The 17490-nt window shown below is 42.2% G+C and overlaps 1 protein-coding gene across 2 annotated transcripts in view; it reads right to left on the reverse strand.

Moving 5' to 3' along the window:
• The window catches only part of gatad2b (GATA zinc finger domain containing 2B), a 30023-nt gene extending 14339 nt beyond the window's left edge, over window positions 1–15684 (reverse strand). Inside the window, exons 1-2 of one of the 2 annotated variants that reach the window (XM_027012062.2) lie at window positions 15472–15682; window positions 7444–7520 (exon numbers count right to left, since the gene is read on the reverse strand). The gene's annotated coding sequence lies outside the window, so the exon portion shown is untranslated. Of the gene's footprint in view, window positions 1–7443; window positions 7521–15471 lie in introns of both variants that reach the window. The other variant, XM_027012063.2, reaches the window with a different exon arrangement.
• Between the last annotated feature and the right edge of the window lie 1806 nt (window positions 15685–17490).

Raw genomic sequence — 17490 nt, forward strand, 5'->3', positions numbered from 1 at the left:
CAAATCAGCCAATTTGAAATCTGTTGTAGTGAACGTCAGTATGAACCCCACCTCCTGCACACATGTGCTCGCTCTCTCACATGCACGTGTGCGTGCACACACACACACACACACACACGCACACACACACGCACACACACACACACACACCCGTTCCCCTTTACATAATATAATGACTGTTTCAGTTCAGTCAACTGCTACAAAAACCAGACTCTTTCTCTCCCCCAACCCGTGCCTCGAGTCCCACCCACCTACAGAGAGCTGCACACATGCGATCGCCGCCATGCTACAGCTGTGGGCACTTCGACAGCCAGTGCCTCCACGCCAGTGTACACTCACACACATGAAAAGAGAGCGAGCGAGCGAGCGAGAGAGACAGTAAGACGGGCAGTGGAGGGAGGCACCACAAGAGAGACCAGTCTGTTTGCTGAGGTGGGGGGGCCATCTAATGGCACGGTCACCAAAAAAAAAACCCCACTGGTACTGAAGAAGTGTGGTGGGTTTTACTCCAGCCCCCACCCCTGGAACTCTCATCTCACTCTCTGCCGAGTTATTGTATCCTGCCATCTCTACCACAGAGACATATTTGCTTGCTCTTTGAATTGCTCTCTAGCTGGGGGAAGAAAAACCCCTCCCAAAGTATGGTTTCAGAGCCCATGCCAACATAAGGCACTCTTTTTTACCCTTAACCCTGCCGCCTTGACACTGAGCTCCAGCCATGTCACACGCCACAAAGACAGAACTGGCCCCTCCCACATGGTCCCCCCCCCCCCCCCCCCAAAAAAAAAGTATACCACCCCCCCTCCTCACCGAAAGTAAAAATAAACACACACGCTTGCTTTCTGGGGGCCCCTTCGAGGTTCTGCCAACTGTGGGCTATTTTTTGTAATCAATGTATTTATAATGCAGAAGACCCAGATGAAAATGCATGCGTGTTTGTGTGTTCGGGGGGGTAGGCGGTGGGCGGGTGGCAGGCTGGACATAGAATAAAGAGAAAGAGACCAAGCAGAAAAGAAAGGAAGAGAGAGACAGTGCTGTGCTCCCTCCTGACGACATGTGAGCCCGTCACAACACCAACTCTTAATTCCCCACTGACCCATCCCCCCACCTCTATACCATTTCCTTGATGCACACACCACTGTGGCTTGGCGATCGGATCACCGCGCGCACGGAAACATCCTCTCCCTTTGCCCTCTCTCCAAATGCGAACGCCCAAATCACCCCCCTCCCCAAATCCCCAACACACACACACACACACACACACACACACACACACACACACACACACACACACAGACAATCAAAGCCCCCTGTTTGACAGCAGACCTAACAGATTTGGAGAGGCTGGTGGAACAGGCTGCGTGCCCGACGATGGGATGTAATCATAATAAGGCCATTTGCGAGTGCATGGTGGAATCCACAGCTCATTTCACGCATGGGCTGAATCATGACAATTCATTTGGCTGACGCAAGTCCTCGGCCCACCTCCCAAACCAGCATGTCCTCACCCTTGCACTCCTTACCCAGGGGCAGTAGCACTACACACACCCCACATTGATATTCAAAAATCTTGATTCCTTCATGCAAGAGTACCAGAGCATCGTCTTCATTTTACAGGTTGGCCGCGTGGATCATCCCAGGGCAGGGTGCTTATCACCAACACACAGGAGTTTCTGAGCCCCCCACCTCCTGTGGTAACCCCACCCCCCAAGAAACTCACGCCTGCTGTCCTGGCCCATCTCCCAAACCCGCCTGCGCCCCTCCTGCCTGTGGGACCAGCCAGCCGCTCTGCTGGCCGCTCTGGGCCTCCTCCTGCTCACTGCAGCCCATGCCAGGAACATGCACACCTCAAAATGGCTGCTGCCTTGTCACCAAGCTCCACCAACATAAAATTAATTAATTAATTAAAAATACTTATAATGACATGAAATAAACATATAGTGTTGCCTCCAGATGGGCAGCGAGCCAGCTACTGTGCTTGAATGGGTCAAACAATAGTTTTGTGACCTTAAACATAACAGGGATGATTTATGGCAAACGGCGAGCTCGGAGGCAGTAACCCAGTTTGAAGGTGTGAGGAACAGGCTTGCTGCTGGGTCACACGGGGTAAGCACTGCTCCCAACAGTGGGAAAACAAGCCGAGGACTGGATCATCTGCGTAGGCTTTTATGCTGCTGTTCCCGCGTTCTCTCTCTCTCTCTCTCTCTCTCTCTCTCTAAAAGTTCAGAATTAGAGCAGAGACTAATCAAGCAGATTGAGAGGGATTCCACAGGAAACACTAACTGTATTTTAAGCCCTTAAACACTGTTTACTTTTAGAATTTGTTTAGAAAATGTACCTCTGTTATCTGATCATGGAATAGGGAGTGAAATGTCTGTTAAAATCAAATGTTTGCAAAGTAATAACCACATTATTATAACCCCAGGTATAAGCTGCATTTAATGTGACAAGTACAGGTGACAGGTAAGCAGTTTAAACATTGTACTTCCAAGATGGGTTACTGGAACATTAAAATGCACATATTTTATATCTACTTTGCAATAGGATAACATTCCAAAAGGTACTTCGACAGAACAGCAAAAAACAAGATGTTGTACTGTAGAAAAAGGATCCAGCCCTGATGCATGTGGCATCAGCCACAACCCTCATGTGTATTTAGGGGTCCATGGTTCTTTATGACAAAGGGATGAGAAGATGGTCTCCTCTGGTGGGACCATGTGAGACAAATATCTAATGTAAGGATGGGCAGGATTAAAGTGTGAGGATGTCCAGACATTTCTCTCAAATGGTGCATGCTCCAGGAGGCACAGGGTCAGTGTCAGGTACCATAGTTGCCTGCGCGAGCTCACTTTTCCCCAGTGCGGGTGCATATCCTTACGCCCTAGGAACCCCGGAGACACTGGCCTGCTGATCCGCCCTCTTCCATGCTCACTGCTCCAGACGGGTCACTGGGAGCAGGGGACGACACAGAGTGGTGCAGCAGTCAGGTCTGCTGCTGGCCCATCTGCTGTGTGTCACTCCATCTCCATCTCTCTACAGAAAAACTCAAGCAAAAGGGTAAAGGAAATTATTTCCCAAGAAGGTCTAATGGCTTTTATGGTTCCGATCAGATACATCCTGTGGTGATCTTTTTTTGTTGCATGGGGGTTTTAAGACACTGAAGACCCAAAACTGGAGGTGTATAAAAAGTGAGGATGTATGGAGTGTACACCTAGAAAATCCCTGTCAGGGAACCCTAGCTCCACTAAAGACTCACAGCACTTCAGTGGAATGCTAAAAATAAGCAAGGCAAGAAGGTGTGTGAGTGAGAACAACCTGGCAACATTCTTCAAGTGAACAGTACATAAAAGCACCATAATCAGTCTGTAAATCTGATAAAAGGGATTACCAGCATTCACACATTCACTTTGAAAAAGGGAGGAGAGCGGGAACTACTTGCTTATTAAGCAGTGGCTCCAAGCTAAAAGAAGAAAACTCAGCAAAGCAGCACGCTGTCTTTATGGAAAACTCTTAAAGGCTTCAATTTACATGTGATGCAAAGATGTAGGCCGATAAATCATATCTGTGAATGTTAAGAGTGAACAATGAGCATCTATTCAAAATATGCAGATTACATTTTAGATTAAAATTTAAGCATGATCTTAAATCGGTTAATTCTCTAATTGGTTCATTCATAGCTTACTGGTTAATTTACTAATTGGACCAAGAATCTCATCAACCAGCACACTGGCATACTGTTACTGAATATTTGGAACTGTGAGGATCCAAAATATGGGGCTGTTGGGAATATGACCAGATTTTGTATAAGGTCAGTTTCTGACACTAATGAGTCCAATTAGGCGGATGACACCCATAGCAACAGAGTTGTAATTGGTTGGCTCCCACTTTATGAGAGTTATGAGTAACAGAATGTGGGCTGGGTGTTAACGCATTTCATGGCTGCAAAAGCATGATACATTTGATTTCAATTTTGCCTCATCTTTACCCTAAGGTTAGGTAAAGGATGGGTTGCGACAAAGCAAAATCAGCAGTCTTGCACCTTCAAAGCAACACACTACATCCACCCACTCACTCTAACACTAACACACACACACACACACACACACACACACACACACTATTAACTACCATCTGCATACACCAGAACACGTAGACATCAGAGGCATAGCACACACTGTCCATTTTGTCTAAACAAGCAGAAATCTCTCTTTCAGTATTCACTCAGTGTCTCTCTCTCTCTCTCTCTCTCTCTCTCACACACACACACACACACACACACACACACACACACACACACACACAGACACACCTAGATCAGTATGGCGTCTCCCGCTTGCACTCCTTCAGCCATAACACTTAAAACCCTGATCTTCATTAAACAAGACAACAGCTCATTGTGTCCGTTGCCATGACAACAGGCCCTTCTATTTTTAAGCTATGCCACTAATCAATTCTTGTTCTGCTGTCGCCCGAGGGAGGGAGTGGCCGTTTGGGGGGGGGGGGGGGGGGGGGGGGGCAGGAGCAGGGGCAAAGGGGAGGAAGTGTGCGGGGGTGTGAAGTTGAAAACAAAGAAAGCGAGAGAGAGAGATAGAGGCAAGAGAGACAGAGCACGTGCACTAGAGCGCAACAAGAAGTCTGACAGCAGTGGACCCCTGTGATGGAATGCCTCTGTCTTTTGTGCTAATCAGATTTTCTCTTCAATTAGCTTAGACTTGCTAGAAAGCCCCCTGAACCACAAACCCACATTAACAGCAGGTACAAAACCACACAACTATCCTGATGCATCCTATGAATTTCAGAAGAGAAAATCAGTAGCTTCGCCAAAAATCTCGAAACTCGCCAGCTCATTTTCATTTGCCCATTTTGAGTACAACACTGATGTTTTAAACTATTTGGGGATAGCAGTACACGGCTGTCCTGGTCCAGTTCTCCATTTAGCAAAGCTGATTTCTGTTTCTCCCCTGACTTGGGCACGAGTATCACTGATCACAGACTGTGGTCTGGACCAGAGAAAACCCGAGTAAGACACGGTCTCTGGATAGAATGCCAGACTGCTGCCACTGCTGAACACAAAGTGGAAACGTGTGTCTCTCAGAAACAGAGTACGAGGCTGCAGCACCAGTGGGTGAAGGTAAAACTGCGATCTTCAACACAGGTGTGTTGTACTATGAAGGCCAAAATATGTCAATATGAGAATTTTTAATTAAATAATTTAACTCTGAAAACTTCTTAGATCATATGAGATCATGTGAGAACGTATTCTTACCATCATATCAGACTTAAGGATTTTCCATTGGTCAAAAAAAAAAAAAATCTAACCATTCCAACAGCAAAAAAATAAAATCTGTTCTTTCATGTAAATCAAGTTTTGTACCCAGGACCCTTTCTATACTTTTGGACTGGGGATATTTACTACCCTTTAATTCACACAAAGTCTCCTCTCTAGGGCAAAAGCCCATAGCAGTGTCCACTATCAGGGATAGCACTCGGGCCAATAGGATCTCTTCCTGGAACACCACTGAGGGACACCACTGGCAGCAGGCTGCTCAAATCTGATTTTTTGGGATATGCAATTTGAGCAGGAAACATGTTCTACAGTCTGATTAGCACATAGCCAGATGAAATCTGACTTTTTCCAATTAGATTCAAACATGATGCATGATATATGCACACATATGGAGACATACAAGTGTCACTAAGTGAAGGAGTTTAGTGATGTCAGAATTTGTGGAGGTTTATGAATGTTGTGAAGGTGGGACCATGTCCCTCACCTGCATTAGGTCAAATTTAGGCTTCAGCAAGATTACTTTAGTGAGTTTTCTATTGATTATGCCAATTAATCAAATAACAAATATTTTTGCTTTATTAAAGAGCAATAGTAAATATACAAAAGAGAATATAAGACAATGAAAAATGAATGAACAAATAATTGGTTTCTATTTTAGAAAAATCAACATTTTTATATCTCAAATTGCATATAGTATCTGTCAAAATGAAACCTAATTTAGTGTATTTAAGTGCTATATAACATTTTGGGCTTTAAATAAAACATTTTCTGAAATGCAAAACAAATAAGTAAATAAAAAATAATTTTAAAGCATTAAAAAAAAAAGTATTCATGATATTTTTTGCATGACCTTTTTATTTTCCACATTTTTCAAGAAATGTGCAGAACATCCATTGGTCTACGGAGTCATTAAACAATTTGACGAAGCTGGTGTAAACACACTACACCAATATTAATGGAAAACATAAAATAGTTTGATTTACATTTATGGCATTTGGCAGAAGCTCTCATCCAGAGCAACTTTAAAAAGTACTTTGTCATTTACTCTGGTTTATACACAAATAAAATATAAGCCAGGCAATATATATAATCCAGGTAAAACTAAGTAATTTGCAATTTGCTGCTTTCCTTAACCTTTACAGTGCACAGCTAAGGGCTCAACATCTGTTTGAAAACAGAAGCAGTAGCTATATTTCTCAGAACACAGAGCAGTATATTGCTTCCTCAGTGTACGAGAGTATATATTTTTTCCATTTATTCATTCTTTCTTTCAAAATATGTAACTTATTTCAGTCCATTTACTATAATGCTTACCACACAGATTTGATGTCTCTGCCAATAAACATGATGAGAAGTTGCTCCGGTACAATTCAACAATCTCAGGTACTTGGCAAACTAGCTAGTCCGCCAGCTAACCTTCCGTAAAATAGCAGGGACGTGACTGCATGACCTCCCAAGTCATGCATGAGCACCCTGATGTGTGAACGTCTCCTGTCTCTGCAGTGACAACCCAAACATGACGGTACTGACTGTTCAGACTCTGGCTAGGCTCAACGTCTGATTTTAAGTAAACATATTCATCTATCGTCATCACTAGACCCTTAACTGCTATGAAGATACTGGATTCTGGGAGCTTATTCATAGCCTCTCCATCATTTGATAATGATTCAAGAAAATATAAAAATATAAAAATAAAAGTCACTTTTGCTACTTTATGTTATCCTCCCACCCTTCTATGGTAGAAGTAATACAATATCACCTTGCTTTAACATTGTTTTTGTATTTGGTATGCTCCCACATTTTTGTTTTTAACAAGTCAAGAATTTAGCAGCTGAATCTGTTTTCGGCTTGATGGATGCTTTGCACTATATATAAATTATATGGATTATATAACTATGTGTATACAGTTATTGATGATTCTTAGTAATCGAGGTACACAAGTAATCATTTCAGCCCTAAGCAAAACAGCACTAAACATGGTATATGTTACGCTCTTTGATTTTAGATACTGTTGTCTACACTGAATACTTTCAGAACTGTGACTGGTCATTTCCCTTATTTAAAACCTAATCCATGATTAAATTTCCATTTTGGTAGCTAGCTGGATTTTGCCCACCCTGCACAAGCATAGGACTGAAAAAGCTAATCAGATTTACCCTGCTGTGCAATCCAGCGTCAAGTTGGAGGAGGAGTCACAAATACGGACGCAGGCAGGCCAATGTCACTGACATTTCTAAAAGAGAGACATAGCAGGATTTTAGGACTGAATTACTGGTAGGGGTGAACAGTGTGTCTACATAAGAATCTGGATCAGAACTTTCAAGATCCAACACATGAAATATAGTAGAATGGAATCAATGCGTATAATAAACATCCAGGCTGTAAAGACCTGCTGAAGGAGAGAAATGACAAACATGTCCACAGAAGCTGCAGAGAAGATGCTGTCCACCCAGCAGCACGGCACTGAGTGGCTGACGGAGATTCAATCTTGAACTGCTTACAGAGCTGCATCAGCAAACATATGATGTGACTTAGGCTATTAATGTTTGGCTTTTTTAAACCTATAACTTGCCCCTTTAGATCAGTCAGATGGCTGTTGGCTATTTTCTCTATGATGATATGCAGACACAACCAATTCAAAGTGAAACGCTTTCCAAGATTCAGTGTATTTGCAGTCAAATGACCTTCACACAGAATAGGAGGAACCACAAGTTAATGCATTTACAATTGTGTCCCATTTTGAATGCTTTCCAGGAAAAACACCCTTAAAACAATACAACATTTTAAACACAATCAAAAAAAACAAACAAAAATAAACACAATGTGAAGGAAAGCCATTACACTGCAGGCAAACATGCTTATCAAGGCTATGAAGTGCTGAATCCATGTGTGTTTGTGCATGCCTTTGGACATGGTCGTGGGGCTGTAGTCAATCTTGATGAGAATGGGACTCCTGTTTCTTTAAAAAAAGCAGTGAGTCACAATATCTTTAAAAAAAAAAAAAAAAACAGGGTACCCAGTGGAGTCAAAATGAGAGAGAGCCAGTCTAAGCCGGTTTGTAACCTCAGGGTATGGAATTATCTCTTAATATGTAGCCGTTAGTGGTCAGGCCATCACACGAAGACAGAGAAAGAGAAAGAGAAAGAGGGAGAGAGAGAGAGAGAGAGAGAGAGAGAGAAAGAAGGGGGGCAAAGGGGTAAGGGGAGGGGCATGAAGCTCCTGGGTTTTCAGGGCAGTAAGAGGAAAATGTACTAAATGTACTTCTTGCGAGACGCTGAATCTAAAACCTGGCACCTTGACAAGAAGGCTCATTGCGGAACTTCAGACCACAGGGTGGGGCATACGTTGTTTAAACAAAAAAAAAAGGAAAAAATGCTGGAACTTGAGCCACTTGGAGAGACAGAGGTAGAATGGAGATTTTAAAGTTGGTTTGATTTAGAAAGACGACTAGGTTGAAGGGAACAAAGAGTGACACATTTTAAAGCGAGAATAAGCAAATGCCTTAAACCATACAAAATGACACACCTGCAGCACGTGATTTGAGCATGCACCCTATTAATCTATAGTACAGCATCACCACAGCCAGCATTGAACTGTACATGCACACATACACAAAGAACCCATGTTTTACTGAGGTGAACAGAGAACTGATGGAGCTTTTGCAATCTTAAAGCAATAGGTACACACACACACACACACACACACACACACACACACACACACACACACCATTCCACCTGGTAGCAAAATAAAGAGATGAACTATTTGGGCACTCCTCATAACTAACCTTCCATGCAAATTAAAAATAGATCACTTATGCACCATTCAAATGACGGGCTCAGGAAAGGAAACCTTATAGTGCTATACACGTGTTTTTACATAGTAATAAGGCAAACAAGCAGGTGAAAAGATTAATAGAGAATGTAAGCCTTGAGACCGTGCTGATTAAAAGGTCACTGGACTGTAGAGCTGATAGGCTCATGTGAGGAGAGGGTGCCAGGCAGCAAATTCACAATGGGGAATATCAGGGCAAAGGACACAGCCATGACAGGTCCCAGATCGGCTCAAAAAAGCTCACTGTAAAAGACCCACATCTCCACAGTCAGCAAAGACTAACTTGATGACCCAGAGTAACACTGCGTGATTAGTCCACAGGAGTCATATCAGGAAAAGGAACGGTGAGGCATAAATCATGTAATATGCAGAAAGGACTTTAAAAACGAGTAAGCGTTGTGGCCTCCTGAGGATATCGCTTAGTCAGCCTTAGGCCTGGTGAACAGCTGAGCGCACAGTGGGAGCGTGTTAGTCCCAAGGCCACATGGGTCACCTCTCTTTAGAAGCACAAACGGGGATGCATCAAGGAAGGCTGCTCCCGTTTATACATCACACACTGGGCTGCATCAAAATATACGTCCTTTATATCATCCCACATGCAGCCAACACTCCTGGACAGGCAGAGGAGATCAGAGATCTGCACAACTCACTTCCTGTCTATACATTCCACAGGAACGTCTGACACGTGAACAACAGCCAGAGTCAATACTCTGTAAAAAGAGTTCTATAAAAGGTCAAGAATTTAGTCCTAGCCAGAACTTTGATGTAATATAGTGAATACATCTTATTCAACCACATGTGAACAAACATTAAAAAGATAAGTAACTGTGAAAGAATGAACATGAACACTATTGACCTAGTAAACAATAGAGCAATGATTGACGCATTGAACAGTAAAAGCTTCTGAATTTCAGAAGAGTTAATAAAGCATACAGCATTGCTACACACACACACACGTGCACCTGCACACACGCGCGCGTGCACACACACACTCACACACACACACACACACACACACACACACACACACACACACACACACACACACACACACACACAGAGGATCAAGTACCTGCTGCACTGTTCCTTTCAGTTTTCATCTTTTTTCAATGAAATTGGTTTGGTGTGGATCAATAGCTCACAATCTTATCTCACATGCAGTGACACTGTATAGTTCATGTAATCTAATAGCAATCTTCAAGTCCAATTTTCACCCTATTGAAAACAGCAGTAAAACCATAGTATGTGCTATACAAAGTAATGTGCTTTTGGATACGTGAGGTGTGAGGAACCCCTGAGTCAATGGTTGATTGGGGAAAGGAGGGGCATGTTAACAAGCTTCCAGAAAATCTAACACTGCTACCTTCCACGTAACATAGTCATTCCTTGATACCACTTTCTTAACCAGGCCTGTAGGTCACTAAACAGCTATATTCAGTTAAACTTTCCGCATCTCGTATGTGCTCATTCTCAGTTCCTCCATCATGTGCAGAACGCACACTGTGCTCTTCCCTACTGCTGTTTGTATGGCTCTAATGTCAGGAAGGCCCTCTAATTAAACTTTACAGGGAGCCATTCATCTGGCCTGATTGTTTCTGTTTGGGGTTTAATAATGCTTACGTGAAGCCCACTGAACACAGCCACTCCACTGAGGTGTGAAGAGGAGTGGTACGGCAAGACTACTGGGTAATGCAGTGGACCAGATCAAATGCTCCTGTTCTCAGTCATACTGTAGCCACAAAAGCTAAAATGCTGACGAATAACCTGCCATTCATACACCGAGCTCAGGAACGCCCACCGATTGCACAATACCACCGATAACTCACGTCACCAAAGAATTTACTGGCAACTGCTGTACCCATGTTGGTAGCATGAGAATTAGGAAGTCTTCAATTTTTTGTAGTCGTCTTTGGTTCAGCTATGACACACTGGTAGTTAAGCACTGGGCACGATGTTGACCATGCAGTGCATGGTTACGCACTGGGCACAGTGCTGACCGTGGTGGGGATTTCTCACAAAAGACTGCTATGTATGTTCCACCTGACATTAACCTGATGTTAGCACTCTTTCAGGGTTGTTTGCAGAGTTACCTGTTGATACACCGATGCTGTGATTAGCATTCTCCTCCAACCGCTGGGATACTCTACACACTGCACACTAAGTGGCTTGATATGTTGTGGCATCAGAGGAAGAGTCTGCATCAAGGGTACAGATACATATCTACAAGGGTGTTAATGTGACAGAAGATGCAAAAGCAAGTTTTTCCAAATCTAATGGAAAAATCTTTACTGTAAATAAACCAAAAAACTCCATGGCAATGCCTTGTAATAAGTTTTAAAACTGTCAAGGTCTCCACAGATAATTTGTTATTGGCTGCAAATAACCAACACAGTGACAATGACCAGTGTTACAGCTTACTCAAACACTCCTACACACACACACACACACACACACACACACAAATACACACAGCCTGTGGCAAATCAAGATCGAATGAATTTCTAATATTTTATATTTGCCTTGTGGTTTTTGGTTGTTGTTTTCCACTATTGTTTTTTTTTTTTTTGGGGGGGGGGGGGGGGGTGGTAAAAGCCTTGTTTATCCTTCAATTCACAAGCATTTATTAGCACCATACATATCAATTAGCAGCACATGGCAGCAACCGATGAGGCTTTTCACCCTCCAAGGAGTTTCACTTGGGTGGATTTTTAAATAAACTTCATTTTCCTGATTAAGAGCTAATTATGCTGATTTCTTGTTTCTTAAAATAGAAGGCAGTCAGCTCAATTTTTTAAGTGCAGGTCACAACATGAGCATTGATTCTGGGGTATAAAATTCCACTTCTCATAATATGGAAACTACAGACCTGAAAACACCTGAGAACACCAGTCCTATGTGAGGGCAGATAGCCTCCTGATATAGTAATACCACATATTGCATGTTTCTAAAGGACAGAGCCATGTCATTTTTAGGTGGTGGTACAGAAAGAGAACTCCTCAAATTTGCTCAAATAAACAACTCTTCTGCATTGACACTTATACCCAAGTACCTTCATAAAATTTAAGTTTGCAGGTCTCTATGTGGTCATTGTAGATAAAGCGGCCATGTGCCAAGTTCAAGTGCTGACCTACAGATAAAAGTTAATTATGAACAACTGTAAGGTCTGACCCACAAATTGTTAATAATTAGCCACCTAAAATGCAAATGGAATGCACAATATAGCATAAAACTTGTTCTAAAGTACAAGTCTTTAGAAAGAATATAGAGTTCTGACATAATGCTGTTCATTCCAGTGTATCCTAAAGAGCCAAGAGTTTGTGGTCAAAACACAGAGGCCTTATCTCAGTGAGGGAGAAAATCAGCTCTAGGCTTATCAAAGCACAATGTGTCAAACCCTTCTGGACCCCACAGTTCATCAGTATGGTTCTTTTTAACCAACTATCACACAAAACCCAAGAGTTGGACCCAACTGCAAGCCTGGGAGGGTAATGGGTGAAAATGCACCATGTGGATAGACTGACCAAAAGTGCTGAAGGTTACAAGATCAATATATATCTCTTCCCGCTCAGAACCGACTGTGTCAGCATTCAGCTTCATAACTTCAGGCCAGGTAGTCATATTTCCTGGCAGTATATCCACTGGTGCATGTTTACAGAGCAAGTCACTTTGTTGTGTCTTCTGGAAATGTTTGCCAAGGGGACATTACTAATTCTAAACACTGTCGTTTCTGATGATTTAAAAGTTGTGAAGTGAAGCCAAGAACATTTTCTGGTCCCAGAATCCAATCATGGAGCTCCAATTTAACTTTGGGACTTTTCTGGTACGTTAACTCAATTGTCAGTAGCATGATGTGTTTGAATCATCCAAACAAACATAAATATAATTCAAGGTTGGAAAACAAATGACAGTACAATATCCTCTGAAATTCTGGTAGTCCATTAATAGAAATTGTAAATGTATTCTGCTCTGGAAGATTGAACAGAGCAGTGGCACCAAGACATCTGGAAGCGGGCACACTTTTATAGTCTGACACATCACTGATGAAATCTACATCAATGAAAACTGGGTAGCACCCAGAATGTCTGCTCACTACACTGTATTCCATCTAATCACCTGGCGACACACATCCTGGGTCCCGTGGGTTTAGCTAAACAAGGCAGTCACTGGAGATAAGGCGACCATACGCCATGGAAATTAAAGAGGGCACACTGCGTAAAATCCCTTCTCAGACAGTGACCACACGCTCTGCTGCCTTGAGTGTAGTGATGAATAGCAAGAAAAAAAATTAAAAAGCAGAAAATAAATATAAACTCATTCCTCCATCATCTATCTGTAGCAAGGGAGAAACAGTCCAAACAAAATGCCTTTGAGCGAAACAGTCAATAAGAACATTGTTTTGACCCCGTCTTGGGATGTAATACTAGTGGGACAGCCTTCAACCAGTGAAGCAGCACTTTCAAAATTAGTACCAAAAAAAACCCCCTGGCTCCATTTTGATGTGTCTGCTGTGATCATGATGAAGTGGCCTTTGGGAAAGGATGACTACATATTTAAGTACTGAGTGATGGAGTATTGAGAAGGACAACTACAGTGCCACCCACTCAACTCAAGAGACATAGACATGAGTTGGAGATAAGCAGTCCAGAGCCAATCACTGAAATCCAGATGTAGACCAAATGAACCTTTATGATCAGTAAGCGAGAAAACAAAATAAATGTTCCAAATGAGTCTTCCATAGACAGGGTAGAAAAAAAATCTGTCACTGTTAAGATTTCAAATTTTACTTTTACATGCAACCTATGTGTATGACAAATGAGAATTTCAGAGGTCAACCCCCACTGTAGTTACCTCCTGGGAAAATACCATATGCACAAAGCGACTTACAATTATAACTGAACACAATTTGAGCAATTGAGGGTTAATGGTCTTGCTCAGGTGCCAAAGAGTGGCAACTTGGCAGTGGTGGGGCTTGAACCATCAACCTTCATATTACAAGTCAAGTTCCCACTGCCCAGATAAAACAAAATAGTAATTATGAACTAACTCCTTTTGAAAAGTTTTAAATGATTAGATGGTAAAGTTATAGAATATTGTATAAACAAGAATTGCTTGATGGTTTATGCATGTATCTAATTTACCAATATAACATATATTAGCAATTTAAGAATTGGTGTGTTTAATTTTATTTTTAACATATAGTCTAGCATGCTGATGTCAGTACATTCCCATCATCCACGCGACCATATTCTAAAAAAGAAAAAAGCAACTTCAGCAAGCACATTAACTCTACGCTGTCAGGTTAGATATGGCTGTCCCCAGAATGTATAGTAGAAACACTCGAGCAGCAGACAGTTCGACTTGGACCGTTATAGTAGGCTACGGACTGTATAGCCTACAAATTAGGCGCTGTCTCACTTTAGACGCGTCTGCAGCACCAAGAATAATAGACTGCATATATTATTGATCAGAGTTTCTTTCCAAACGTCATCTCCACCCGTTTATCAGTGACTCCCTGTTGGTTACGATCAATACATGCATTCACGTTGGAATTAAATTTAAGCCTTATGCTTGTCAAGTGCTGGGCAGCCATTTGCGTGCATATGGAGCAAGTTGAGAGAACGTCCTCACTTACGTAAATGGCTGATCCATTTTCGGATCTTTTTCCCCCTAATTGTACAGCCATCAGCACACCGTACATTACCCTGTGCTCCTCAACACAGTTCACCAAATGCTCCGCTCTCAGAACAGCCAGAAGTAGCACAAACCTTCCATTTAACATAACGTATTTCTGTCATATTTGGCAGATCCATTAAAACCATTAAGTATATTTTGGGGGTTCTCATTGTGTGCACCTCTGCACTAGTGGAGCCGTGTCGCGCAGCCGGGAGGACGCGAGGCTCTCTCCGCCGAGCTGGGTTAACCCCCAGAGACACGAGATGAAACAATGAAACGGTTTTCACGCATAAAATGCTGCGGATCTCTCAATTGGGCAAAAGTGTTTCCTCAATATTACAGTGTTATCAAATCAATAGACTTGTACGCGAGACACTCGGCTTGTGCTATGCCGAAGACATTCCGAGATCATTTTAATAGTATTAGCTAGGTTAGCCACTTTGAACTACTGTGTGGTTGTTGAAAAGCTTTACTAGCCAGCAAAGCTGCTATGCTATTGTCTAGATATTCACTAAAATATTTGAAATCATCTATTGTTAGCTCTTCTGAAACCTGCTTTGTCACTAATACAGTACAGCGAATGCTTGCTTATATATCCTAAGATTTCAAATCCCGCCGCTGTAAATTCAAAATCACGTCCGATCCCGGCTAGGCCCTATTCGAATCCCCGGACTCACCTTACTTGCCTTTACCCTTCAGGTTCCTCTGTCTCCGGGTTCACTTTCCGATCCTGAAGCGCTGCAGTAGCTCTTCACGATCAGTTCCCGGCACCGGCAGGCAACACAAAAGCGCTGATTGGGCCTGGACAAGCGCTCATCCCCTCAGTCTCTGCCCAGACAGACGGGTTATTGGTCGGCGGCTGTGTCGGAGACGCGCCCCTATGAAGGTGTATGTTGTTGTCTGTGTCTGGAGGGGAGGGGACAAGAAGCTGGGAAATGATGGGAACTAAATGGGTTGTTATGCGCGTCGTGTCAGGAGCACAAGGCAAGCTTACTACATTGGCAGATAAATTGTGGACAGCCATATTAACTCCTTCTTCATTCCTTCAGGCCAATCGACTGACTTTTAGGAAGCATTGACGTCCCATCCGAGCTATCTATTGAACATTTTGAACGCTGCACAAGACTCTGGGAAAAGTAGACGGTTGTTTAATAAGCATCTAAGCTGAGGAACATTAGATCGTCGTGAACTTCATAGTCTTAGCCAGTATAGTTAAACTCAAAAGAGATAGCAGTTTGTGTTCACAATGCAATCAGTGGCTAAAAGTCCTGTTAATTGTCGCTAACCTTTCAAATAAATTTGACATCGTCGGCTACTTAACGAATGGTGGCAATGCGTATGGGGCTATAAAAAATCTAATGATTTGTGTAAATAGCTTACAAGTAATTATCGCCCCGCTAAAAAGATCAGAAAGCTAGCTATCTTACTGAAAAAGCACTTATTGATAATTATATTGTTGACTTGCATAAACAATGCACTCACTCTTATCTTTGATCCGCTTTACGAATTGGCGCCACGGCTTTCTTTAAAATATATATATATATTTTAAATAACGCTAACGTCGTAACTACTAGCAGCCAACTGAAGTTGTAAGTATTGACACGTGCAGGATTTTCAGAAATATCTGTAGTGTACCAGTCTTTCTCGACGGTAGAATGAGAATAACAAACCTATTTCACATTAATTTACGGGTAACTGGGCTGTTAATCATATTGAGCGTCCGTCAGTGAAGGCTGGTTTTAATGACCCTATGCCCGGCTCGTTTTGAAATTGAAACGCTGGCTAGGCTGCGTTATACGTAGATACACCAACATCAAGCGTTGAATTAACACAGATCTAGAGATTAAATGAACTCTTACAGTGTTCATACCCAACTCGATTTAAACTATAAACACTGCACACGGCAATTGAGCATGGATTACAAATTATGGAGCCAAGGTCCTTTCATCGCTTGGAAATCTCGGCAGCCCGCGGGATCACCTTTATTTATGCTCAAATTGATGGTGTGCGGGTCTTTCATTAAACTTTAATTGTTTGTTAACAAAATGATTACTGGGCCCTCTAGCGGTGTTGGAACTTCAGAAAGATGAACTTTACATCTCGTACAAATCATCCGTAATCTGCAACTTTTCAGGAATCACAGTAGCGATATTAACGAATTTACAATCAAATTTGTTAGAACAGGAAAAATACACAAATATGCGAAACTTGGAGTCCTTAGTCTGTAATTCGAAACAAGGGTTACAGCTGTGCTATTGTGTTTCTCATGTGCCCTTGCAATTTTGCAAAAATAGCATATAGGTACATTTGAAACATTTTGAATGAGAGCAGATTGCAAACAGTTTAACACCCTGCTCTTAACTAGTTGGTTTGCTATATGCAACTGTTACTGTCCCTTTGAGTCAAAATTTCAGTTTCAGTTCCAGCAACCCAGCTCTGCCATCATTTGGATCTGATGTATATTTCATGTTGAAAGTGAAACATCCTTTGCATACATCTGGAATGCCTCCCTGACAGCTTGATACTCCAGTGTTCATTAATCATATTTTGTCGCACCATGATGTTATTCATTTTGTTTAAAGAAAGTAACATTCACTGGAAAGTATCTGTCTTCTCCTCCTTAAAATGAATCTGGTCCAAATCTTATGTTCAAAGAAAAATGTAAGGTAGTCTGACACCTAATGCATAGTAGTTTA

This window comes from Electrophorus electricus, chromosome 8 (assembly GCF_013358815.1).
Source record: "Electrophorus electricus isolate fEleEle1 chromosome 8, fEleEle1.pri, whole genome shotgun sequence".
Classification (NCBI taxonomy): Eukaryota; Metazoa; Chordata; class Actinopteri; order Gymnotiformes; family Gymnotidae; genus Electrophorus; species Electrophorus electricus.